This window comes from Desmodus rotundus, chromosome 11 (assembly GCF_022682495.2).
Source record: "Desmodus rotundus isolate HL8 chromosome 11, HLdesRot8A.1, whole genome shotgun sequence".
Classification (NCBI taxonomy): domain Eukaryota; kingdom Metazoa; phylum Chordata; class Mammalia; order Chiroptera; family Phyllostomidae; genus Desmodus; species Desmodus rotundus.
In genome coordinates this window covers 55,904,240-55,916,813 of record NC_071397.1, presented here as the reverse complement: position 1 = coordinate 55,916,813, position 12,574 = coordinate 55,904,240, and the positions used below count along the sequence as shown (strand labels likewise).

The window sequence follows — 12,574 nt, the reverse complement described above, 5'->3', positions numbered from 1 at the left end:
AAATCTTCAGTTTTCAGTTTCCCCAGAAGCTTCGCCAAACTGAAAATCACAAGAAATAAATTCCCTTCCTTGAAATTCTTTCTCTCTTTCTCCCTTAGTTACTTTTTTTCTACTTGCTTTTTCTGTGAAAATTTTCCTTCAGATATTCCCATGGCATATTCCTCAGCTCATTCAAGTCTTGGCTCAAGTGTTACCTTGTAAGTAAAGTCACTTCTGACAACTCAACTTAATATTGCAATATTAAGTTGCACTCCCCAAATACCTTCCCTCCTTTACTTCTATCCATAATACTTACCACTTACCACATTTGATACTATATAATATATGTATTAATTTTGTTATTATCACCCAAACTAGAATACAAATTCCACCAGGCAAAGAATTTTTGTCTGTTTTGTTCATTCTTGTACCTCCAGTAACTGGAACAATGCTGACACATAGAAAATGTTTGATAATTATTTGTGTACTAGAAAAGAGGAATACATTTTTAAAAAACAAAGAAGTAAATGAATAGTTGAATTAATTATAAAATAATTGGGCATCTCATGCCTGGGAAAACATCACCCTTGATAAATAAGTTAGATGAGCCCTGGCTGGAGTGACTCAGTGGGTTGAGTGCTGGCCAGAGAACCAAAGGGTTGCTGGTTCCATTCCCAGTCAGGGCACATGCCTGGGTTGCAGGCCAAGTCCCCAGTAGGGGGCATGCAAGAGGCAACCACACATTGATTTTTCTATCCCTCTATTTCTCCTTCCCTTTACCACTCTAAAAATAAATAAATAAATAAAAATTTAAAAAAAAACAAAGTTAGGTGAATATGATGAAAATAAACTTTACTACAGAACTCGTGATGAATTATTTTACCAACTAAATTAACTCTTGTGTCATACACACAGAGAATAGAGTCATCAACTCACATGAGTAGGAATCAGAGAAGATTACTACACGTTTACACTTTGTCAGAATATTTTAGGGCGCATCCTGAAGGTGGTCAGTCACCAAGGGGAAGGACATACCAGGCAGAGAGAACAATTTCTGCACAGCAGGAGAGACTTTGCCACAGCAGACAGAGCACAACTGGAAAAGGAGAACTACAACTATGTAAGGAAGGTTGTAGCATAAGTATGGTCAGAAGAAATACCAGGGAACTAAAATCAGAGAGGCATGAGAATGCCAATGACGGATGTTGCATGTGTCATGTTGAGGAATTAGCTCTCTTCCCTCTAAAAACAGAGGATCCCCCAATCAGCTGTAGGCCTGGAACTGACATGGCCAGACTGCCATTTTTAAAAAGACTATTCTGTCTTCATCACACAGATGAGCTTAAATAGAGCAGTGGGCAGAACATGGTCAGGAGATAAATGATAAATAAGGATGTTAACTAAGACAGGGAGCAGGGATAGAGGAGAGAGCTAAATTTAAAAGGTGCGCAATAAAAATGAGGTGTATTAGGTGGTCAATTGGAAATAAGGGATAAGAGAAAGACAAATCTAGAATGATCAGTAGGATCTGGCTGGGAAACGGGATAAAGAGGTAAATCCAGGAGGAAAAGCAAGTTTTGGGGAACAGATAATGAGATTGGTTCTTATCATGTTGGGTTAGACATGCCTGGGAGACATCCATATAAAGATGATCAGTGAGTGGCTAGATCTGTGAGTATGGAGCTCAGTAGAAACAACCGAAGTTGTAGGTCAGTGAGTCTGCAACATACAGTCATGCACTGTAGAACAATGTTCAGGTCGATGAAGACTTCATATATGACAGTGATATGACATACAGCCTATGTGTGTAACAGGCTATAGCATCCTGGTTTGTTTAAGTGCACTCTATGATGTTCACATAATGATAATATCATGTAAAAACACATTTCTGAAAATGTATCTCCATTATTAAATAGCACATGACTGCATAGGCAGAGGAAGGCATGGGTTAGTTTCTAATGAACAAGTAGAAAACCATGAGTCTACATGTTCACCTCACTCTCCATCATTAGCAGTGAGGTGAACAAGTAGAAAGCAAGTAGAATGGGACTAAAGCCTTGAGCAACATCAGCTTTTAAGGACCAGGGAAAGAATAAAGAGTTCAAGAGTATAAGAATGGGAATAAATGGTTGAAAAGAAGGGGTAATAAAGAGAGAAAGATGGCACAGAAGTCAAAATAGGAGAGCGTTATTTTTCCCTGAAGAATAGTCAACGCTGGCATGGGCATCAGAGACATAAGTACTCAGCTTCCCCCTGTGCTGCAGAGAGAGGGAGAAAGACAAGAACAGGAAAGGGCTGTCGGAAAATAGCCACCAAGAGGCTCATGCCTGTATGCTCCAGATTTGAATTGAGGAAAACTGGCAGTGTTCCGGTCTTCACTAGGGAATTATTCTCATTTTACGATATTTTTCTTTTCCAAGGCAGATATTACTAATTATTGAGGTCCGGTACCAAATCCACCCCTGGTTTTTGCTTATACCTACATATGCATTAATTTCACTAGAGGCAGGAATATGAATTGTGTGATTGTTGTAGGTTACAAATTTTATTTTTGCTTTTTAGTGTTGGCATATATTTAAAGATTTTTAAACTTAGAGAAAGGATTAGTTCTATGAGTATTTAAAAATATTCACTCTCATGTACTAAGAATCCAAGTAATAATATTTTAAATAATCTTTATGTTTGCTTAAATAGAAATAAAGAAGCTATATTCAAGCAAAATCTACTTTGTGGAAACACCAGTCCAGGTATATCCAGATAATAGGTTTAGCTCATAACTGCTAATTGTATTTGCATTTGGAATCAGAGAACTTGAAGCTTTGTAGTTAGAAGATACAACATATAATCATCTTAGATCCCAATTACCTCACTCCCTGAAATAAAACTGAAGTTGTTTAGTTATCCATTTAGCAATACAAAAATTGTTATGTTATTAAAAAATGAGTGTCTTACAGAAATATGTATTTTATATTGACTTACTCTACTTAATTATTCTATTTTTTCCAATTTAAACATAGGTCCAAGATAAAATAAAATACATTTTTACTATTTATTAACTTTATATTTTATTATGTTAACTCAAAAAGCTCACACAGATGTATCTAGAACATAGTCTATTAAATATACTTCATCCAAGTTAATAAAGTTAGTAAAGAAAACATTTCTGCTTTTGCTTAGGATAAAGTCCCTGGCCTATTTTATATTCATAAAATGGAAATTAACCAAAGCTTCATTTGTTAAATGTTATATACCTTAATTTAAGAAACTTACATTCTCTCTCCTAACTTATTTTCTTGTCTGTATTCATCCCCATGGCTGCTTACTCACTGACATGACTCTGAACTTCCTTGGACCATAATCCTGTTTTTGTAGTCAGTTGTCTTCATTTCCTCATATGACAAAAAAAAAAAAAAGCCCAAATAGAGATGAAAAAAATACCAATGGAGGTATAATATACCTACTAAATCCCTGTTTTTCAAGAAGTACTAATACCTCCAACACCACTGAATGATTACTAGGGAATACTTCATAGCAGCTTCAAACTTAATGTGTTAAGAACAAGATGTACTGTGCCTTCTCCCCAGTCTCACTTTATTGTCTTCCCCTTTTAGGTAAGTGTGTCATTGATTCGTAGCCCATACCAGAATGTTTCATCTGCTATGAAACATCATCTGGTAAAGGCCATTCTGATATTCTCTGCCTCCATCACCTCCTCCCCTATTTACTTATTAAATACTGCAATCTGTATTTCCTAAATTTTTCTAGAATTCTCTACCCCAACATCACTTCATGAAAACCTCCCTAAGTGAGACTGTTAATGTTTTTTAGACTTGACTATTTCAGAAATTTTCTTGTTTTTGGTCTTTTCCTATTCCCTCACCATATCTCAGGAGCTCCAATATATTCTTCACACTATAGTCAGAGAGCTTTTGCCAGAAATAATTCTGACTGTGTTTTTCTTTTTTAAAAGAAGAAGAACAAAATGAATCAATTAAAAAACATAACTAACGGGGGACGGGAAGATGGCGGCAACATAGGTGGGAGCGGAATCCACTTCCCCGCAACGCCAGGGAAATACCTAGCTGATCTGAGGAGCAGAGCGAACAGCCAACAGTATTCCAGCATATACGAAGATCAGAGACCAAAGATAGAGGACATTGAAAGATCTGACGGTGCGACAACAAAACCTGGAGTGCTGAAAAGACTAGAGTTAGACCGTGTTAAACACATAAACGTCAGCTCAAGACCAGCGAGCACAGGAGAGTAAGGAGACAGCACCACCGAATCCCATTGGCATTCTACCATAGAAGTTCATATCATTAACCCAGGGATTCAGAACAAAGCAATTTAAGAAGCAGAGGCCAACAAGAAGAGCCTCACAAACAATGGGAAGACAAAGAAACAATTCCCAAATGAAAGGAAAGGAGGAAGTCTCAGAAAGAATACTAACCGAAAAAGAGGCAAGTCAACTATCAGATACTGAGTTCAAAGCAATGGTCATCAGGAAGCTCACTGAGCTCTCTGAGCTCAAAGAGAACTACCAGAAACTACAAGGAAACTACAATGAACTCACTGCAAACTATATCAACATGAAAAAGGAAATAGAAAATATCAACAAGAGCCAAGCGGAAATGAAGAATACAATTTCTGAATTGAAGAACACAGTAGAAGGAATTAAAAGCAGACTTGATGAAGCAGAGGATCGGATCAGCGAGCTGGAGGATAAAGTAGAAAAAAACACCCAGAAGGAGCAAGAAAAGGAAAAGAGGCTCAGAAAGAATGAAGAGGCAATAAGGGAAATGCAGGACAACATGAAACGTAACAATATCCGTATAATAGGAATACCAGAAGGAGAAGAAGAAGAGCAAGGGATAGAAAACCTGTTTGAAAGAGTAATGATGGAAAATTTCCCTAATCTGAGGAGAGAAAAAGTCACCCAAATCCAGGAATCACAGAGAGTCCCAAACAAGAGGAACCCAAAGAGACCCACTGCAAGACACATCATAATTAAAATGGCAAATTTCCAAGACAAAGAGAGGATCTTAAAGGCAGCAAGGGAGAAAAAGGAAGTAACATACAAGGGAGCCCCAATAAGGTTAGCAACTGACTTCTCAATGGAAACGCTCCAAGCCAGAAGAGAATGGCAAAAAATATTCCAAGTAATGAGAACCAGAGGCCTCCAACCAAGACTACTTTACCCAGCAAGGCTCTCAATCAAGATAGAAGACCAAATAAAGAGCTTCCCAGACAAAAGAAGTCTAAAAGAATACAGCTCCACCAAACCAGCTCTGCAAGAGATGCTAAAGGGACTGCTTTAAGGAAAGGAAGGAAAAGAGAAAGACAGAGGAACACAGGTAGGAAATAATGGCAAGGAATAATTACCTATCGATAATAACCTTAAACGTAAATGGATTAAATGCTCCAATCAAAAGACATAGAACAGCTGAATGGATAAGAAAACATGACCCACACATATGCTGCCTACAAGAAACCCATCTCAGGACAAAAGACTTACACAGACTGAAAGTGAAGGGCTGGAAACAAATTTTCCAAGCAAACGGACAGGAAAAAAAAGCAGGGGTAGCAATACTCATATCAGACAAAATAGACTTCCAAAGAAGGGCCATAAAGAGAGACCCAGAAGGTCACTTCATAATACTCAAAGGAAGAATCCACCAAGAAGACATAAGCATTATAAATATATATGCACCCAACATAGGAGCACCCAAATACATAAGGAAAATCTTGGAGGATTTCAAGAAAGATATTGACAGCAACACAATTATAGTAGGGGATTTTAACACCCCACTATCAAAAATGGACAGGTCTTCCAAACAAAAGATTAACAAAGATATTGTGTCACTTAACAATACCCTAGAGGAAATGGACTTAACTGATATATACAGAGCTTTTCATCCCAAAGAAGCAAAATACACATTCTTTTCAAGTGTCCATGGAACTTTTTCAAAGATAGACCACATGATAGGACACAAAGCAACCCTCAACAAATTCAAGAAAATTGAAATCATATCAAGCATCTTCTCTGACCACAGGGGTCTGAAACTAGAAACCAACCCCAAGGGTAAAAACCCAAAACACTCAAAATCATGGAGACTGAATAGCATGCTATTAAACAATGAATGGGTCAAGAACGAGATTAGGGAAGAAATCAAAAACTTCCTGGAAACAAATGAAAACGAACTCACAACAACCCAAAACCTATGGGACACAGCAAAGGCAGTCCTGAGAGGGAAGTTCATAGCAATACAGGCCGACCTTAAGAAGTTAGAAACAGTTCACACAAACAACCTAACCCTACGCCTACAAGAACTGGAGGAACAACAACAAAGACAGCCCAGAGCAAGCAGAAGGAAGGAAATAACCAAGATCAGAGCAGAACTAAATGACATAGAGACTAAAAGCACAATTGTAAGGATCAATGAATCCAGAAGCTGGTTCTTTGAAAAGATAAACAAAATCGACAAGCCTTTAAGTAGGCTTATCAAGAAGAAAAGAGAGAGGATCCAAATAAACTTCCATTAGAAATGAAAGTGGAGAGATTACAACTGATACCACAGAAATACAAAGGATCGTAAGAAATTACTATGAAGACCTATATGCTAAGAAATTTGAAAACCTAGATGAAATGGACACATTTCTAGAAAAATATAATGTTCCAAAACTGACTGAAGAAGAAGCAGAAAACCTGAACAGACCAATATCAGCAAAGGAAATTGAAGCAGTCATCAAGAAACTCCCATCACACAAAAGCCCTGGACCAGATGGTTTCACAGGAGATTTCTACAAAGCATTTAAGGAAGAACTAACCCCTATCCTTCACAGACTATTCGAAAAAATCCAAACTGATGGAAGACTCCCAAACTCTTTTTATGAAGCCAACATCATCCTAATCCCAAAACCAGATAAAGACACAACGAAGAAAGAAAACTTCAGGCCAATATCGCTGATGAACATAGACGCTAAAATTCTCAACAAAATATTAGCAAACCGCATCCAGCAATATATTAAAAAGATCATCCACCATGACCAAGTGGGATTCATCCCAGGGATGCAAGGATGGTACAATATTCGCAAATCAATAAACATAATACATCACATCAACAACAGCAAAGACAAAAATCACATGATCATATCAATAGATGCGGAAAAAGCGTTCGATAAGATACAGCACCCATTTCTGATAAAAACACTCAGCAAAGTGGGAATAAAGGGAGCAGTCCTCAACATAATTAAGGCCATATATGAGAGACCTACAGCCAACATCACACTCAATGGACAAAAACTTAGAGCTTTCCCACTAAGATCAGGAACAAGACAAGGATGCCCTCTCTCACCACTCCTATTCAACATAGTATCGGAAGTCCTAGCCACAGCAATCAGACAAGAAAAAGCAATAAAAGGCATCCAAATTGGAAAGGAGGAAATGAAACTGTCACTGTTTGCAGATGACATGATAGTGTACATGGAAAACCCTATAGACTCCACTCAAAAACTACTCGACCTAATAAATGAATTTGGCAAAATAGCTGGATACAGAGTCAATACCCAGAAATCAAAGGCATTCCTGTACACCAACAATGAAACTGCAGAAACACAAATCAGGAAAAAAATCCCATTTGATATAGCAACAAGAAAAATAAAGTACCTAGGAATAAACCTAACCAAGGAGGTAAAAGACCTGTACTCAGAAAACTACACAACACTGAAGAAAGAAATTAAGGAAGATACAAACAAATGGTAGCATGTACCATGTTCATGGATTGGAAGAATTAACATCATCAAAATGGCCATACTACCCAAAGCAATTTATAGATTCAATGCAATCCCTATTAGAGTACCCATGACATATTTCACAGATATAGAACAAACATTGCAGAAATTCATATGGAACCATAAACGACCTCGAATAGCAGCAGCAATTTTGAGAAAGAAGGACAAAGCAGGAGGTATCACAATACCTGATATCAAACTGTATTACAAGGCCACGGTAATCAAAACAGCCTGGTACTGGCATAAAAACAGGCACATAGACCAATGGAACAGAATAGAGAGCCCAGAAATAAACTCAAATCTATACGATCAATTAATATTTGACAAAGGAGGCAGGAGCATAAAATGGAGCAAAAACAGTCTCTTCAACAGATGGTGTTGGGAGATCTGGACAGCTACGTGCAAAAAAATGAAACTCGATCACCAACTTACGCCATACACGAAAATAAACTCAAGATGGATAAAAGACTTAAATATAAGCCGTAACACCATAAAAGTCCTTGAGGAAAACATTGGCAGGAAAATCTCAGACATTCCACGCAGCAACATCCTCACAGACACATCCCCTAAAGCAAGGGACATAAAGGAAAGAATAAACAAATGGGACCTCATCAAAATAAAAAGCTTCTGCATGGCTAAAGAAAACAGCACCAAATTACAAAGAGAACCAACAATATGGGAAAACATATTTGCCAATGATACCTCAGACAAGGGCCTGATCTCCAAAACATATAAAGAACTCACACGACTCCACTCCAGGAAGACAAACAACCCAATTAAAAAATGGGCAAAGGACTTGAACAGACACTTCTCCAAGGAAGACATACAGAAGGCCCAGAGACATATGAAAAGATGCTCAGCATCACTAGCCATCAGAGAGATGCAAATTAAAACCACAATGAGGTATCATCTCACACCAGTCAGAATGGCCAACATAAACAAATCCACAAACAAATGTTGGAGAGGATGCGGAGAAAAGGGAACCCTCGTGCACTGTTGGTGGGAATGCAGACTGGTGAGGCCACTGTGGAAAACAATATGGAATTTCCTCAGAAAACTAAAAATGGAACTGCCCTTTGACCCAGTAATTCCGCTGCTGGAATGGACAGAACCAAGGGGGAGGGTGGAGGTGGGGGAGGGAAGTGGGTTCACCTGGGGTGGGGTGAAGGGATGGGGAGAAAAGGCATACAACTGTAATTAAATAACAATAAAAAAAAAAAAAAGAAAAAAAAATGTAAGTGTTGCAGAACTAAAGGGCTCAAGTTATACGTTATTCTTGTACAATAAAAGCAACTGTTCTAAATTCAAAAAAAAAAAAAAAAACATAACTAACATATTTCACAAACATTTAACAGGATGGACTCTGGAGTTGACTGCCTAAGGTCAAAACCCAGACCTACCATTTATTGGCTATGTGACCTTGGGCAAATGACCTCAACCCTTTCCATCTAAATTTTATCATATTAAAAAAATGTGGAGTCAGTAACAAATCATTCTTCTTAGAGGGTAAGGAATAAATGGCACATAGCCCATAGCGTTTGTATGGTGAGTTTTAAGCCTCTACTATGTGGGTTCTATGAAGCATGTTATATATTTCACTAGGCACTACTACAATCCCTGAAGTATGTTACCTTCAGTTTACAAATGTGTCAACTTAGGTTTTTAAAGCGAAGAAACTTGTTGAAAATAACAAAACACAGACAGAACTTTAATCCAGAATGAATGTTCTGACATCAAAGACCATAGTAACCATGATAGTCCATGCCGGGGGTGTCCAACCTGTGGACCATGGGACACATGTGGCCCAGGGTGACTATGAATGTGACCCAACACAATATCATAAATTCACTTAAAATATTGAGATTTTTTTCTAATTACATGTTGCAATGTATTTAATGTGTGACCCAAGAGAACTCTTCTTTTTCCAGTATGGCCCAGAGACACCAAAAGGTTGGACACCCAGGGTCCAGGCCATTTGGTGTCCCTCTCCCTATGTCCTTTCCTGACTTCTTAGCAAAGGAACTAAATGGGTACATGCCCATCCCTGAGGCATACAATGGTGGCTTGGAAAGTAGGGTCATGTCACACAGGTATGACAGGTCCTATAACTTCCAGGGGGTTTGGGGGGAAGAGGAAAGGTGGAGTAGCTAGTAGAGAGCTTTCTGTGATTTCTCCTATCTTGGCCTTTTATAAATTCTCCCTCATCATTCCTTATCTTTATTGTTTCTGATGCTCAGTCATAATGAAATGCTTGTAGTTCCCTGACACACTGACTCCCTCAGGCATCCTCGCGTCTTCACATTCCACACCCTCCGCCCCACCTCCTCTACTTGAAGTATTCCCACTTGTAATCTCATGATAACTTCACAATAATGTCACCTTCTCCAAACCGTCTGCCTTCTCTAGGCAGCTCTAAAACCTTCTTCTCCTAAGCTGCCACAGCATGGTTTTCTCATCCTTATCTGTTCTTGCCACACTGTAATAGGGTCCTGCTTACTTGTTTTTGCCCCTTCCCCCCTCACTCTACCTGAGCCCATGGAGAAATGGTCAAAGTTTAATTGCAATACTATCCTTTGTGGCTAACATAGCCACTGGTATACAGAAGAGTCTTGATGATTTTTTAAATAATCAAATGAGTAAATATATGTTTAATTATAGTTTAATTACAGATATAAGCCCCAACTAACTCTAGCTTTCCTATAAAATTTTGGGCAGATTATTTAATCCATTGTTTCTTTGTTTAAAAAAATCAATATAATAGTACCTCTTCAAGAATTCATTTCTTAAATATTTATTGAGGTACTTTTATGAGCCAGTCAACATCTAGGAGATAGTGATAGAATGGTGAGAAGCTTTAGTGTCCATTCTACTCAGAAACATCTTTGATATGGTAGAAAAGATAGCCAAAAAATACCATTGCTGATGAGATGCATGTCCCTGAGGGGAGGCTCATGTGAGTACTGCAGTGCTAGGAGGGTACGTGGGGGACTCCCATTTCAGGCTTGAGAGCTGGAGTAAGGGCAGCTTCCTTTGTGACATCTAAGCCCAGAAGATATGTGTGAGCCTGTGCGAGTACGTGCAAGTGTGCCCGTGCACATGTGTGTGCACTTAGTGGGTAGGAGGAGCAGGGGCCAGTGTGAGAGCTTTTCAGGGGGACAAAATAGTATTTTCAGAAACTTAAAGAAGTTTAATGGCTCAATTGGAAAGACATAAGCAAGGGATTTAGATTCAAATGTCACTGGAGAGGTCGAGGGACTAGATCATGGCAGGTTTTATAGCCTTTTTCAAAAGTTTATCCTTAGAGCAATGAGAAACTATTAACAGAACAATGGATCTGAGTTGCATTTTTAAAGATTTTATTTATTTATTTTTAGCAAGAAGGGAAGAGAGGGAGAAGGAGAGGGAGAGAAACACCAACGTGCGAGAGAAACATCAGTCAGTTGCCTACCACATGCCCCTAGCTGGGGACTTGGCCCACAACGTGGGTATGTGCCCTGACCAGGAATGGTCTGCAGGACAATGCCCAGCCCACTGAGCCATGCCACTCAGGGCCAGAATTGCATTTTTTAAAATTATTCCAACTGTAGTGCAGAGACTGAATTAGTTAGTGGATGCAGATTTGAAGTAGGAAGACCAGTAAAAAGGCTGTTAGTGATAATCCAGATGGGAGATGACCTAAGAAGTGATAGAGAGGAGGAAAGAAATGGGCAGATTTTAGACATCATAGGGCTGGGGAACTGAGAACTGTTAGAGCTTGACTGTGGGGCCAAAGAAAGGAAGGAACAAGGAAGATATTCAGGCTTCTGTCTTAAGCTGCTGGTAGGCAGAAGAGCCAGTCACTGGAGGAAGCAGGGATGGTGGAATAAAAACCCATTTTCTTTAGGACTCATAAAATTCCATTGAAGGTTACGTGAAATAGTTTATGTAATAGTAGCTACTCAATGCCTATGGTATTATAACTCGTTTCTGTAGTCATTTCCACCCCCTTCTTCTTCTTTTTCCCCCAAAGTTGTGCCAGTCATTTAGTAGCAAAACTGAGAATAGATTCCCAGACTTGTTTACTAGTCCAGACTTCTATGATAATGGACTGCTGATCTATAAACAAAGATGAAACACAGGGATTTTAAAGCAAATATTCACAACTTATCCTGGAATTGCTTACAAGCAGACAGCTAACCAACTTATTTTTAGTCTATATTTAAAATGAATCATATGCTCCAAAGTGACTGACAGAAACACAGCTTTGTTTCTGGAGCCAATTCTTTTCCATCATCTTTGGACATCATTCAGAGCCAGAACAAACTTTCAGGGTGTTTAAAAGCATTCATCCATGACAACAACAAATGCTAATTATCATAAAAAATAAACAGCGCCTGTTAACATCATTCTAAGAATTTCTCCTACTGCAGCACTATATTTCATCTATCATCCCATCTGTTTTGGGGGTGGGAACAAAGGCTGGATAGAAGTATAATTATCATGTATCAAACTGGACAACACAACAAAACAGAAATGAATATAAATGGGAGGAATGGCATGCATAATAGATGAATCTGGAAAGGAAAAAGGGAACATAAATAAAATGGCACAATGTGCCCTACAGTACATTGCAGATACATTCAGTCCATAATGAAGTCAATGATGCTCATCTTGTTGGGTATGAGGTGGATTTTTTCCCCTTTCAGTTCACAGTCCTCCCTGTAATCAGATTTCCTCCCACATGATTAAATACAGTGGTCATATTGTTCACTTCAAAGTTTAAACATTCTCTGTTAAATTCCATCATTAAAATTCTACCTTGAAA

General features: G+C 38.5%; 1 protein-coding gene across 4 annotated transcripts in view; it reads right to left on the bottom strand.

The window, feature by feature from the left end:
• GRIK2 (glutamate ionotropic receptor kainate type subunit 2) overlaps window positions 1–12,574 on the bottom strand; it is a 598,702-nt gene that overhangs the window by 349,634 nt on the left and 236,494 nt on the right. The window lies entirely within an intron of this gene.